This window comes from Schistocerca americana, chromosome 1 (genome assembly GCF_021461395.2).
Source record: "Schistocerca americana isolate TAMUIC-IGC-003095 chromosome 1, iqSchAmer2.1, whole genome shotgun sequence".
NCBI lineage: Eukaryota > Metazoa > Arthropoda > Insecta > Orthoptera > Acrididae > Schistocerca > Schistocerca americana.
Window position 1 is genome coordinate 138,161,667 of NC_060119.1, and position 13,092 is coordinate 138,174,758.

The 13,092-nt window shown below is 40.5% G+C and overlaps 1 long non-coding RNA gene across 1 annotated transcript in view; it reads right to left on the reverse strand.

Annotated features, from left to right (window-relative positions):
• The window catches only part of LOC124550885, an 88,932-nt gene that overhangs the window by 41,818 nt on the left and 34,022 nt on the right, over positions 1 to 13,092 (reverse strand). The window contains exon 2 of the long non-coding RNA XR_006967745.1: positions 1,692 to 1,803. This is a non-coding gene — a long non-coding RNA (uncharacterized LOC124550885). The remainder of the gene's footprint in view (positions 1 to 1,691; positions 1,804 to 13,092) is intronic.

The following is a 13,092-nucleotide window of genomic DNA, read 5'->3' on the forward strand; positions in this document are numbered from 1 at the left end:
ACACTCTGGCGGAGGAGCATAGGTACTCCCCTCATGGAGGGAGCGTCCACAGTCACTGCAGAGGGGATCAGTGGTGCAGCGGGAAAACGTGTCCACACCGTAAGCATTTAAAGCATCTCACCGGTGGTGGAATATAAGGTTTTACATCACACTGATACACCATGACCTTGACCTTCTCTGGGAGGACATCCCCCTCGAAGGTCAGGATAAAGGCGCCCGTAGTGGTGCAATTGTTTGGAGGGCCTCGCTGCACACGGCAGATAAAATGAACCCCTCGCTCGAGGTTAGCACGGAGTTCTTCGTCAGTTTGGAGAAGAAGATCTCGGTGGAAAATAATGCTCTGTACCAAGTTCAAAGATTGGTGGGGCGTGACGGAGACTGGGACGTCACCAAGATGGTCACAAGCACGCAGGGTGTCAGATTGGGCAGCAGAAGATGTCTTTATGAGCAAAGCACCAGACCGCATCTTACTCATCAATTCCACTTTGCCATACTTATCTTCTATTGTCTCCATGAAAAACAAAGGCTTGGTCATGGCAAAACTTCCTCCATCTGTCCTGGTACAAACCAGGTACTGAGGGAAAGGTTTCAACCCAAGCTGGCGATCTTGAGCCTCCTCCCAGGGGGTGGCCAGGGAGGGGAAGGCTGAAGGATCAGAAGAAGTGTCACATCTGCTACCACTCTTAGAGACGGCCACAGAATGGCCAGGATGGTGAAGCTTTTGTCGCTTCATGCGCAAGGCCTCCGGCCTAGTACCACCCACTCCGATCAGGGGCTCGCCCCATGGGCTCCACCCAGCCACAGCAAGGGCCGTCTGACACGGTGGCCATTGCCGGGAGTTCTGGTGCCCCAAAGTGTTGAGCATTGACTCCTGGGCAAACACAAGGCATTAACAGCTCAGGTACTAGTAGTGTGATCCCTGTGGTTTCAGGAGGCTTAGCCAAGTGGGTACTTAACAGTCCCACCACATGGACTGGCTACCGTGCTGGTGACCTTGCAGGAGGGGGGGAGGGGAGCAGGGTGCAAAGGGAAAGGGGAGGGGACGGGGAGAGGAAACTGCACCATGGAAGCTAGGTAGGGAGTACATCCCCAAATGGCTCACACTGAACAGAAAATTTTGGAAATAGAGGTTAAACCCCAAGGGAACCAAAAACATCGAAAAGGAGATGGAAACAACAAACTAAACAATAGCACAGACCAAAACAAAGCCAGGAGGATAGCCAGGTCGACATAAAGAAGTCCACTAAGAGGGAAAAGAGGGTGCAGGGACAAAGGAGCAAGGATAGGGAGGGAGAGGAACAGGGATGGTAATGCAGCCTGGAAAGGAAAGGAGACTGCAATAGCTTGGGGCCCCATGCACGCCACACAGTACCCACTGTGGGCCCCCTGGGTGGGGGGGTATGCTGGAACTGTAAGGATCAAAGAAAAGTTGTCAACTACCGCTGAGTCAGTTAACCTTCATCGGTTATACTCACAGGGCTGTTGTTTGGTTGACCCATTTCACTCCCACCTTATGCGTCTGCTTTTAATTGGTGAATTTCTTAGCATAATTGCACTATAACAGTCTGCAAATACACACATTGCAGTGTGTCCATCACAATTGATTACTGGGTTACTCTAGTTATTAAAAATTTGCCATCATTGCCACTCACATGCAAGCCAAGCAAAACTAGTATTTGCAGCAGCCCTACCTTCAGCTCTGGGTCTCACTTCGCTCTCTCACGAAGAGAAGTACTCCAACGGAAAAATTGTGTCTGTATCAGCCTTGCGCTAGTTCCAAGTAGGAATACCACACACGAACATCTGTGAACAATACCAATCATTGTTACACCCCATGAAAGACTGAAGATTTTCTTCTCTCCTCAGGGATAAAGATGGGTAAAGTAACATTGAAAAGTGCTCTGCTGACAAAATATTATAAGGAATCTGGTCCAAGATGAGAGGTGGCGGGGTGTGGGATCATCATGGCCCATATCCGAGGGTTAAAATTGTCTTTTCCAGTGTCTGAATTGCGTGAAGCCAACTGTGTGATTCTTTGCTTTGTAAAGCTTCTTCTAATGATTATGATGGACCTGAATGCTCTGTGTCTGTAAGTAATATGTTACATTAGTATTCACCTTTATTTTTTCAGAATTGTTGATGATCTTAGCATTTGACTTTGCTGTTTGGCTACAGAATCTTTATTTACATATGAGGAATCTGAATCTTTCAGCTGCTTTGATCAGGTAAAATACAGTTTGAGTCGTCATTATTTTCATCAGTAATAGGCTCAGATTCAACTATTTTGGGAATAATTTCTGGTTCCTGACGCTTTGTGGTCACTGCTATATCATCATTCCTCTGAATACTATTTTCTTTAAATATCATATCTCTTGCCTTTCTTAATTTTGATTGGTTGGATTGAAACAGCCAATATGCTCTCCCTTGTTCACAATATCCTACCACTGTCCATTCAGTGTTCTTTTTATCCCATTTACACCTGTTTGCTTTAGGTACATGAATGAAGGCCATACCGCCAAATGTTTTTAAATATCTAATGTTGATTTTCTTTCCGTAAATCCTTTTTCTGGTGACATGCCTTTTTAATGCTTTTGCAGACGATCTGTTAATGAGGTAAACGGTTGTAGAGACTGCTTCCCCTCCAGTGGGCTTTTGCTAAGCTTGCATCAAATCAGCACCTACTTTTTTTTCTACTACTGTTCTGTTGTGCCTTTCTACTGCTCCATTTTGTTCCGATGTTTAGGGTACTGTTGTCTGATGAATTATTTCTTCGTTCTTTAAAAATTTTGTTAGTTCTTGGTTCACATATTCTTCTCATTGTGTGTGTGCACAAGACACAAATTTTATTGCCAGATCATTTTTCCATTAGCTTTTGCAATTTGTAATAGTTTCTGACACCTGGTTTTTACCACGTAATGTACACAAAACTGTCTTTCTTGAGTAGCCAGGACATATTTGATACCTCCAATGGAATTTTTTTTTGTCTGCCCACATTTTAGGATATAGTAATTCAAAGATACCTTTTGCTTTTGTCTCAGAATGTTGGAAAGGTAATCTCATCTATTTATCTTCCAAGCATCTAATACATGGAGATTCAATAGATCCCATGTAATTAGTGCCATTGGCCATATCTTTCTGCTAATCTTCCATTCTGTCAGGACTTAAATGTCCTAATCCCCTATACCACAAGTTTGCTTCATTTAATAGTTATTATCTGTTTGGCACAATCTGTACATGTCATTGTTAAGCTCTGCTATTCAAAATAGACTTCTTTTTTCTTTGTAAATGTGGAAGCCTAGTTTTTCAAAGGTGGTCAGATGTCCCTTTGCTGTATCTTACGTACAGAAAGTAAAACTGTACATAAGTGGGGCAGGTAAAGAACATCTGTTACTTCAGTTTTTTTTTTTTCTCTCTATGAGTTTGTGCATCAATTTTTTTGTCACCAATTCACGGAGTGGCTGAATTCTCATTATTCGCCACTACCACCAGTGAACTTAATGCTGATCTACACGAATTCATTTCACACCAGCATTTAGACGTGAACTTAAAATCTATCTACATGAATTCATTTCACACTTGTTGTTGTTGTGGTATTCAGTCCTGAGACTGGTTTGATGCAGCTCTCCATGATACTCTATCCTGTGCAAGCTTCTTCATCTCCCAGTACCTACTGCAACCTACATCCTTCTGAATCTGCGTAGTGTATTCATCTCTTGGTCTCCCCCTACGATTTTTACCCTCCACGCTGCCCTCCAATACTAAACTGGTGATCCCTTGATGCCTCAGAACATGTCCTACCAATCGATCCCTTCTTATGGTCAAGTTGTGCCACAAACTTCTCTTCTCCCCAATCCTATTCAATACTTCCTCATTAGTTATGTGATCTACCCATCTAATCTTCAGCATTCTTCTGTAGCACCACATTTCGAAAGCTTCTATTCTCTTCTTGTCCAAACTATTTACCGTCCATGTTTCACTTCCATACAAGGCTACACTCCATACAAATACTTTCAGAAACGACTTCCTGACACTATAATCTATTCTCGATGTTAACAAATTTCTCTTCTTCAGAAACGCTTTCCTTGCCATTGCCAGTCTACATTTTATATCCTCTCTACTTCGACCATCATCAGTTATTTTGCTCTCCAAATAGCAAAACTCCTTTACTACTTTAAGTGTCTCATTTCCAAATCTAATACCCTCAACATCACCCGACTTAATTCGACTACATTCCATTATCCTCGTTTTGCTTTTGTTGATGTTCATCTTATATCCTCCCTTCAAGACACCATCCATTCCATTCACCTGCTCTTCCAAGTCCTTTGCTGTCTCTGACAGAATTACAATGTCATCGGCGAACCTCAAAGTTTTTATTTCTTCTCCATGGATTTTAATTCCTACTCCGAATTTTTCTTTTGTTTCCTTTACTGCTTGCTCAATATACAGATTGAATAACATTGGGGAGAGGCTACAACCCTGTCTTACTCCCTTCCCAACCACTGCTTCCCTTTCATGTCCCTCGACTCTTATAACTGCCATCTGGTTTCTGTACAAATTGTAAATAGCCTTTTGCTCCCTGTATTTTACCCCTGCCACCTTTAGATTTTGAAAGAGAGTATTCCAGTCAACATTGTCAAAAGCTTTCTCTAAGTCTACAAATGCTAGAAATGTAGGTTTGCCTTTCCTTAATCTTTCTTCTAAGATAAGTCGTAAGGCCAGTATTGCCTCACGTGTTCCAACATTTCTACGGAATCCAAACTGATCTTCCCCAAGGTCGGCTTCTACCAGTTTTTCCATTCGTCTGTAAATAATTCGTGTCAGTATTTTGCAGCTGTGACTTATTAAACTGATAGTTCGGTAATTTTCACTTCTGTCAACACCTGCTTTCTTTGGGATTGGAATTATTATATTCTTCTTGAAGTCTGAGGGTATTTCGCCTGTTTCATACATCTTGCTCACCAGATGGAGGAGTTTTGTCAGGACTGGCTCTCCCAAGGCCGTCAGTAGTTCTAATGGAATGTTGTCTACTCCCGGGGCTTTGTTTCGACTCAGGTCTTTCAGTGCTCTGTCAAACTCTTCACGCAGTATCGTATCTCCCATTTCATCTTCATCTACATCCTCTACCATTTCCATAATATTGTCCTCAAGTATATCGCTCTTGTATAGACCCTCTATATACTCCTTCCACCTTTCTGCTTTCCCTTCTTTGCTTAGAACTGGGTTTCCATCTGAGCTCTTGATGTTCATACAAGTGGTTCTCTTATCTCCAAAGGTCTCTTTAATTTTCCTGTAGGCAGTATCGATCTTACCCGTAGTGAAATAAGCCTCTACATCCTTACATTTGTCCTCTAGCCATCCCTGCTTAGCCATTTTGCACTTCCTGTCGATCTCATTTTTGAGACGTTTGTATTCCTTTTTGCCTGCTTCATGTACTGCATTTTTATATTTTCTCCTTTCATCAATTAAATTCAATATTTCTTCTGTTACCCAAGGATTTCTACTAGCCCTTGTCTTTTTACCTACTTTATCCTCTGCTGCCTTCACTACTTCATCCCTCAAAGCTACCCCTTCTTCTTCTACTGTATTTCTTTCCCCCATTCCTGTCAATTGTTCCCTTATGCTCTCCCTGAAACTCTGTACAACCTCTGGTTCTTTCAGTTTATCCAGGTCCCATCTCCTTAAATTCCCACCTTTTTGCAGTTTCTTCAGTTTTAATCTACAGGTCATAATCAATAGATTGTGGTCAGAGTCCACATCTGCCTCTGGAAATGTCTTACAATTTAAAACCTGGTTCCTAAATCTCTGTCTTACCATTATATAATCTATCTGATACCTTGTAGTATCTCCAGGGTTCTTCCGTGTATACAACCTTCTATCATGATTCTTAAACCAAGTGTTAGCTATGATTAAGTTGTGCTCTGTGCAAAATTCTACCAGGCGGCTTCCTCTTTCATTTCTTAGCCCCAATCCATATTCACCTACTACGTTTCCTTCTCTCCCTTTTCCTACACTCGAATTCCAGTCACCCATGACTATTAAATTTTCATCTCCCTTCACTATCTGAATAATTTCTTTTATTTCATCATACATTTCTTCAATTTCTTCGTCATCTGCAGAGCTAGTTGGCATATAAACTTGTACTACTGTAGTAGGTGTGGGCTTCGTATCTATCTTGGCCACAATAATGCGTTCACTATGCTGTTTGTAGTAACTTACCCGTATTCCTATTTTCCTATTCATTATTAAACCTACTCCTGCATTACCCCTATTTGATTTTGTATTTATAACCCTGTATTCACCTGACCAAAAGTCTTGTTCCTCCTGCCACCGAACTTCACTAATTCCCACTATATCTAACTTTAACCTATCCATTTCCCTTTTTAAATTTTCTAACCTACCTGCCCGATTAAGGGATCTGACATTCCACGCTCCGATCCGTAGAACGCCAGTTTTCTTTCTCCTGATAATGACATCCTCTTGAGTAGTCCCCGCCCGGAGATCCGAATGGGGGACTATTTTACCTCCGGAATATTTTACCCAAGAGGACGCCATCATCATTTAATCATACAGTAAAGCTGCATGCCCTTGGGAAAAATTACGGCCGTAGTTTCCCCTTGCTTTCAGTCGTTCGCAGTACCAGCACAGCAAGGCCGTTTTGGTTATTGTTACAAGGCCAGATCAGTCAATCATCCAGACTGTTGCCCTTGCAACTACTGAAAAGGCTGCTGCCCCTCTTCAGGAACCACACGTTTGTCTGGCCTCTCAGCAGATACCCCTCCGTTGTGGTTGTACCTACGGTACGGCTATCTGTATCGCTGAGGCACGCAAGCCTCCCCACCAACGGCAAGGTCCATGGTTCATGGGGGGGGCATTTCATATTTCACACTAGTGTTTAGAAATATGAGGGGCCCAGTGGAAAAGGGGCACATGCCAACAGAGTGTGTTATGTCAGGAAATGGGAATTAAGAAAGTATAGTAATGTGAACTCCTGCTGTGATAGCGACAGTTGTTACACTAATTAGATGGTGTTTTGCAAATACTATTAAATATTAGACCCACTTTATTACAATTTAAAGTACAGAAAATGAAATCCTCGACATGACACATTACGTAGCACATCATTAATAGTCAACTCCTCACCAGTCTTTTCCTGTTCCATTGTGTTGTCACTACCATCACTTATCAATGACTGATAAAAACTTGAATATATTGGAGGCACAAATTTCAGTAAGCTTTGAAGGTCCGTGAACTTTGCTGCTTTAATTTGATGCACATTTGGGTACTTAGGCACTAACTGGCAGTCTGCAAGCTTCGTAAATCGTCCACGACACTTCTGTAAACTAACTCGCACAGGTTTCTCAGTTTGATTGTGTGAATACTTGATATATACAGAATGTTCATGGCTCGCTAATATAAACGCCATTGCATTTCTGATGTCTGCAGGCTTTTTGACAACAGTAAAGTTTTGTTTGATGATACTGTTCATTATAGACAACAAAGACACGAAGTTCTCTTTCTTCATTTCAACCACAACAAATGGGTTCCTTTGCTTGCTATTGCTCATAAATTCAACCCATTTTGATGGAGTGTACACAGCCTGTGTCTTTCTTTTCAGCTTCTCAATAACTCCAAAATCCCTGTCACATGGCAGAAACTTGTGACCAGGGAGGAGAAATTTGTGCTAAACATCATCAAAACATTTTTTATCTCGAAGGTACAACCACAGACCTATGATAAAATAGTATGTATTTTGTCTAATACATGGATCAGAATAAATGATGAGCCTTCGATGACGTTCTTCCTTCATCATGCCCAAAGCTTTTAAAATGCAGCTAGCTAGTTCATCGGCCCCTCTAGATGCAACATTCTCAGACTAGGCACACATCACTGCCTTCTCGTCACTACAACGGTGAATACAGAAATTATATGTCCAAAGTTGTCTCTTATGAAAAACCGTTTCCGTTGAAATATATGGTGTTGGCAATGCTTGTTGTAAGTCCATGCACAAAACGAGTGCATCACTACCATCCTGTTTTGACTCATTTGAGTCACTTTTCAGAGCACTATATGTACCTTCGGCTTTCTCAAGGTGTAGTTTGATGTCCGTGGATTCGGCGTTATTACGTGCCTTAGCAGAATCACAAATACGACATGTATCACTCAACGGCAATTTAAAACCAATATTATTTTCCGTGTTGAAAATGGTTTCATACACATGTTGTTTCACTGGGACTTCATCTGTATTTGTAAGATCTTCACAGCACAAATTATACATACCAGGAATCGAGTGAACAGAGGTTATGTAGGACTTGTTTGGATTCTGCATTCTACTATAAAGTGACGTGTACCTTGGAAACATTTCGATGTGATTTCTAACCTTATTTTCTCTCTTGTTATCAATGGCATGAAGTGTGTTAGAATGCTTGCCTCTTCTATCCTGTCTAGGTGTATGTACAGATACATGTGTTGCAGATTCATGACTCTCAGTGTCACAGTCTTCATTGCTACAGACAGTCCTCAAACGTTTAACAGAAATGGCATGAACAGCCAAAAATGCAGTCCTACACACTTCAACCTCAGTAGCTGGAGTGTCACGAATAAACTACATGGAAGAAATCTTCCTCTGGCTTAGAACCTTCCTCTTCTTTGGATACACTTTTTTGCACTTATTAGGCCGCGCTAATCCAATTAAATAAGCATTTTGCTTATTATAATCTCCCAACCAATAAAACTCAATAAATATCACCTCCTTCTCTTCTTCATTCAGTGTTGAGTTTTTGCAGAAACTAGTCTTGCAGCATGGACCACTGGCACTATGAAACACTTTCTTGGGCACAATCCATTGTTTCTTAACTTCTTCCTTTCATTATCTTTCCACTCATTATCTTTACGAATTCTTTTTTTTTCCGCATGTACTATTGCATTTCCTTCATGAGTAACATTAATAGCAACACCTATTGCTGCCATCTTGGAAACATATGAACAACATTTGTGAAAAGCTTTCTGAAACAAAGTCAACCAATGAGATGAATCGACTCATGAGACACAGAGATACTATTGGCATGGGCCTCTTTTTCCACTGGGAATGTGTCAGTCCCGAATAACAGCAAATATAATTGCTCTCTTTCAAAGGAATGGTGCTAGAAGTTCCACCTATGATACTAGATGGCATAGGCTGTTTTCCTGTACCAAAATCACTGCGCAGGTGGCATTTGCCCCTTTTCCACTGGGCCCCTCATATGTTGAAGCATCAGAGTGAATGTACCAGTCATTATTTATGGCTTTACCTGCTGTAAAGAAGAATGTTTTGTAACTTGTGGTCCCTTCTGAAGACTTGCTAGTTCCTTTGGTTTTGCTGCAAGAGTTTCTTTCACTATGACCATTTTTATTACAATTATAGCATCTTAGTGCCTTGGAGAAATTGTGTGCAAAGATTCTATTATCTTTCTTGTTCACTTGAAGAACTGCATCATTGTTCGCAGAGTGAGAGTGCTTTTCATCTTTCACTTTCTGCTACAATTTAGTTTTGAGTCTCCAGTTATCAGTATATTAGCATTCTCTAGGCTCGTAATCATTGGTTTGTAATCATTTGGTAATCCTACCAATAAAATGCACTCCATCCACCCATATTTCAGTTTCAAAATTCAAAATATTTAACTTATTAGAAGAACAAATTATTTTTGATACATATTTGTCTACTGATGTACAGTTTTCCAGTCGAGTTGTGAGGAGTGTAGCCAGCAAACAGTGAAGATCTGAGTCTTCATATACTTGGTTTAATTTGTCCCAGGTTTCTTTTATAGTTTTTTTTCTGCAGGTGCATGTAAATTACTGAATCATCTGACTATCTTTATTTCAGCTGAGATGCATTCCTATAGCTTTTCATGTTGAAAATATGTTTTCATTGCAAACTGACGCGTATTGTAATTCTCTCTTCCTTTCAGTTTTTCTATAATGCCATAATTCTGATTTCATATAGATCGCTGATTGTAGTTATTTTTGTTTCATAATTTTAAGTAAACTATGTTAACCAGGTGGTCTGGGTAAACTGGGCCCATTACCTGTTTTTTTTTTTTTTCTTCTTAATATTATGGAAGTGATCATAGTTGAACTAAAACACAAGAAATATTTTATTTTACTAATGTGTGCATGTGTATTTATATAAACAAGAATAAAACATGGAAATTTATGATAAAGAACATATATATCAGTCAGGCATATATTCTCATTTGCAACAATTTTTTTGTTTCTAAATTTTTTTATTTGTTGCAATCCTTGTACGTATTGAAATCACCATGCCACATTTGGAAGCACACCACTAGAGGAGAACTTAAGAAAATGGTGCAGTTAGTCGGTAGAGTGGAGTGTATCATGTGGTTATTTCTTTACGTCATTGGTCTAAAAGAACTACACCATATTCACTGCTGTCAAAAATGAATAACTGCATGACATTGTACTCTACAAATGGTATTCCTCATTTTGTTTTGGCTCCTCTAGTGGTGTGGAGATTTTAATTTGTACCAGGACAGCAGACACGGACCTGCAACTTAATTTCTTGTAGTTGCGCGCGTTAACACATCCAGAGCAGTTAAAGGGTTAAAAAATGTCTGACGCATGTGTAAGTGTGTGTGTGTGTGTGTGTGTGTGTGTGTGTGTGTGTGTAGGACATTAGTCAGTTGTTCACAATATCACTTAGCAGAATTATTGTACTTTTATCAGAAACCAAACAAGATGGCACAGTAAATGATAATTAATTGAAACCCTTAGCTGTCAACAGGTGGTGTTGATATACCTTGATGGGGACAGCTGAAAATGTGTGCCCCGACTGGGACTCGAACCCGGGATCTCCTGCTTACATGACAGATGCTCTATCCATCTGAGCCACTGAGGACACAGATGAATAGTGAGACTGCAGGGACATATCCCTTGCATGCCTCCCATGGGATCCACATTCTCAAATGTCCACAATCTACATATGCAATGTTCCTAATAGATATTTTGCCCATCACTCAAAATCACTCACAATATCTATTAGGAACATTATGTATGTAGATTGTGGACATTTGATGATTTCTTAATTTAGAACCTCTATGAAAGTCATTCTTCACACGAGGTGTGGAACTTGAAAATTTTGCAACATGTTATCCCATGATCATCCCAAAATGAAAATTTCAGGAGTGTAAGAGTATATTGCAAGGAAATTTTATGATTTTTCAAAATTTTTAAAATATGGCTTTTTTTAGAAATTTAAAATTTATTTAATTTATGTTTTAAACTTCGTCATGTTGCATACCAAATGAAAGCCCATCTAAAGACCTTTAAAATAACACATTTTTCAGGTCTAAATCTCACCTGGTTTCAGAGAAAATGGCAACTTACTACTCCAGGGTGTAGCAATTTTTAACAAAATTCAAAAATGCCAGGCTTGATAAATTTTTAATTAAATCACTACACATTTTTATGGTTTTCATTCATAACTATGTAGGGACACTAGATACACATAGTTTCATCAAAATTTGAGAATGTTAAACTAAATCAGTGTGTTGATTTGACTCGGAATGACCTAACACTAGGTTGATGGTCATCTCCACAAACGCTGTTATTGAAGTGAATGGCAGTTTAAAATGTGTAGCGCACCACAGATGCAGGCTGGGAGAGCAGTATTTGCTATGGGAGACATTCTTCTGTACTTGCATGGGGCCTGTGGCAGTAATCAAAGACATGCTGACAGCTGCGAACCACCTGCAGACCTCCATACAGCGTTATTACAAATGATTGAAGCGATTTCACAGCTCTACAATAACTTTATTATTTGAGATATTTTCACAATGCTTTGCACACACATACAAAAACTCAAAAAGTTTTTTTACGCATTCACAAATGTAAGGCTTCTGCTTTAACCTTTCCCGTAAGATTTTCCAAACCGTCGGCTGTGGTACGTTTAGCTCCCTGCTTGCTTTATTCGTCGACTTCCGCGGGCTACGCGTGAAACTTGACCGCACGCGTTCAACCGTTTCTTCTCTCACTGCAGGCCGACCCGTTGATTTCCCCTTACAGAGGCATCCAGAAGCTTTAAACTGCGCATACCATCGCCGAATGGAGTTAGCAGTTGGTGGATCTTTGTTGAACTTCGTCCTGAAGTGTCGTTGCACTGTTATGACTGACTGATGTGAGTACATTTCAAGCACGACATACGCTTTCTTGTCTCCTGTCGCCATTTTGTCTCACTGCGCTCTTGAGCGCTCTGGCGGCAGAAACCTGAAGTGCGGCTTCAGCCGAACAAAACTTTATGAGTTTTTCTACATATCTGTAGTGTGTCGTGACCATATGTCAATGAATGGAGCTACAGTGAATTTATGAAATCGCTTAAATCATTTGTAATAGCCCTGTATTTGATGTCTTTCCCAATGGCGCTGTCATCTTTCAGCAGTATAATTGTCCATGTGTTGGAGCCAGAACCATGCTATAATGGTTTGGGGAGCATTATAGTGAACTCACATTGATGTCACAGTGACCAAATTCCCCTGATGGGTGGAACCCACCTCATATAATCTTGTGGACAGAATGTTAAACCCTAATTTTCATCCCTTCCCTCATCTGTGTTCTTTCCTATGATGTAAAGTCCTGTTTCATACCCTTAAATCTGCCCAGTGCAGTCCAGCAGTTAACCTTTTAGCAATGAATTGTTCAACAATTACTTTTTACCCTCAAGGCGACTCATATCGCTTTTGTGAGTATGTCCTTATTGGGCCCCACTCCTTACAGCACTACTTCCTTTCCTGTGCTGCAAGTTCATCCTTCTACCATTATTTTTCCATTCTGACTTTCCATAGGATGGTCTTCATGATGCTGACCCTGTTTGAATTTGGTTTTTAGTTTTGGACACTCAGGTTTCCAGAGCTATGGACTGGAAGGCATCACCAGTCTTTTGTAAATATAAGTGCCAAAGTGGTAGTACATTGTGTATCACAGCGAATGGGGATCTTGATTAGTCGCACGAATTGCATGGATAGAAAAAAATCCTATATTAGAAAACCCCTCAATCTCAAGGTATTAAGTTCACCAGTGAGATGCATGGCTGTTGATTTGGAA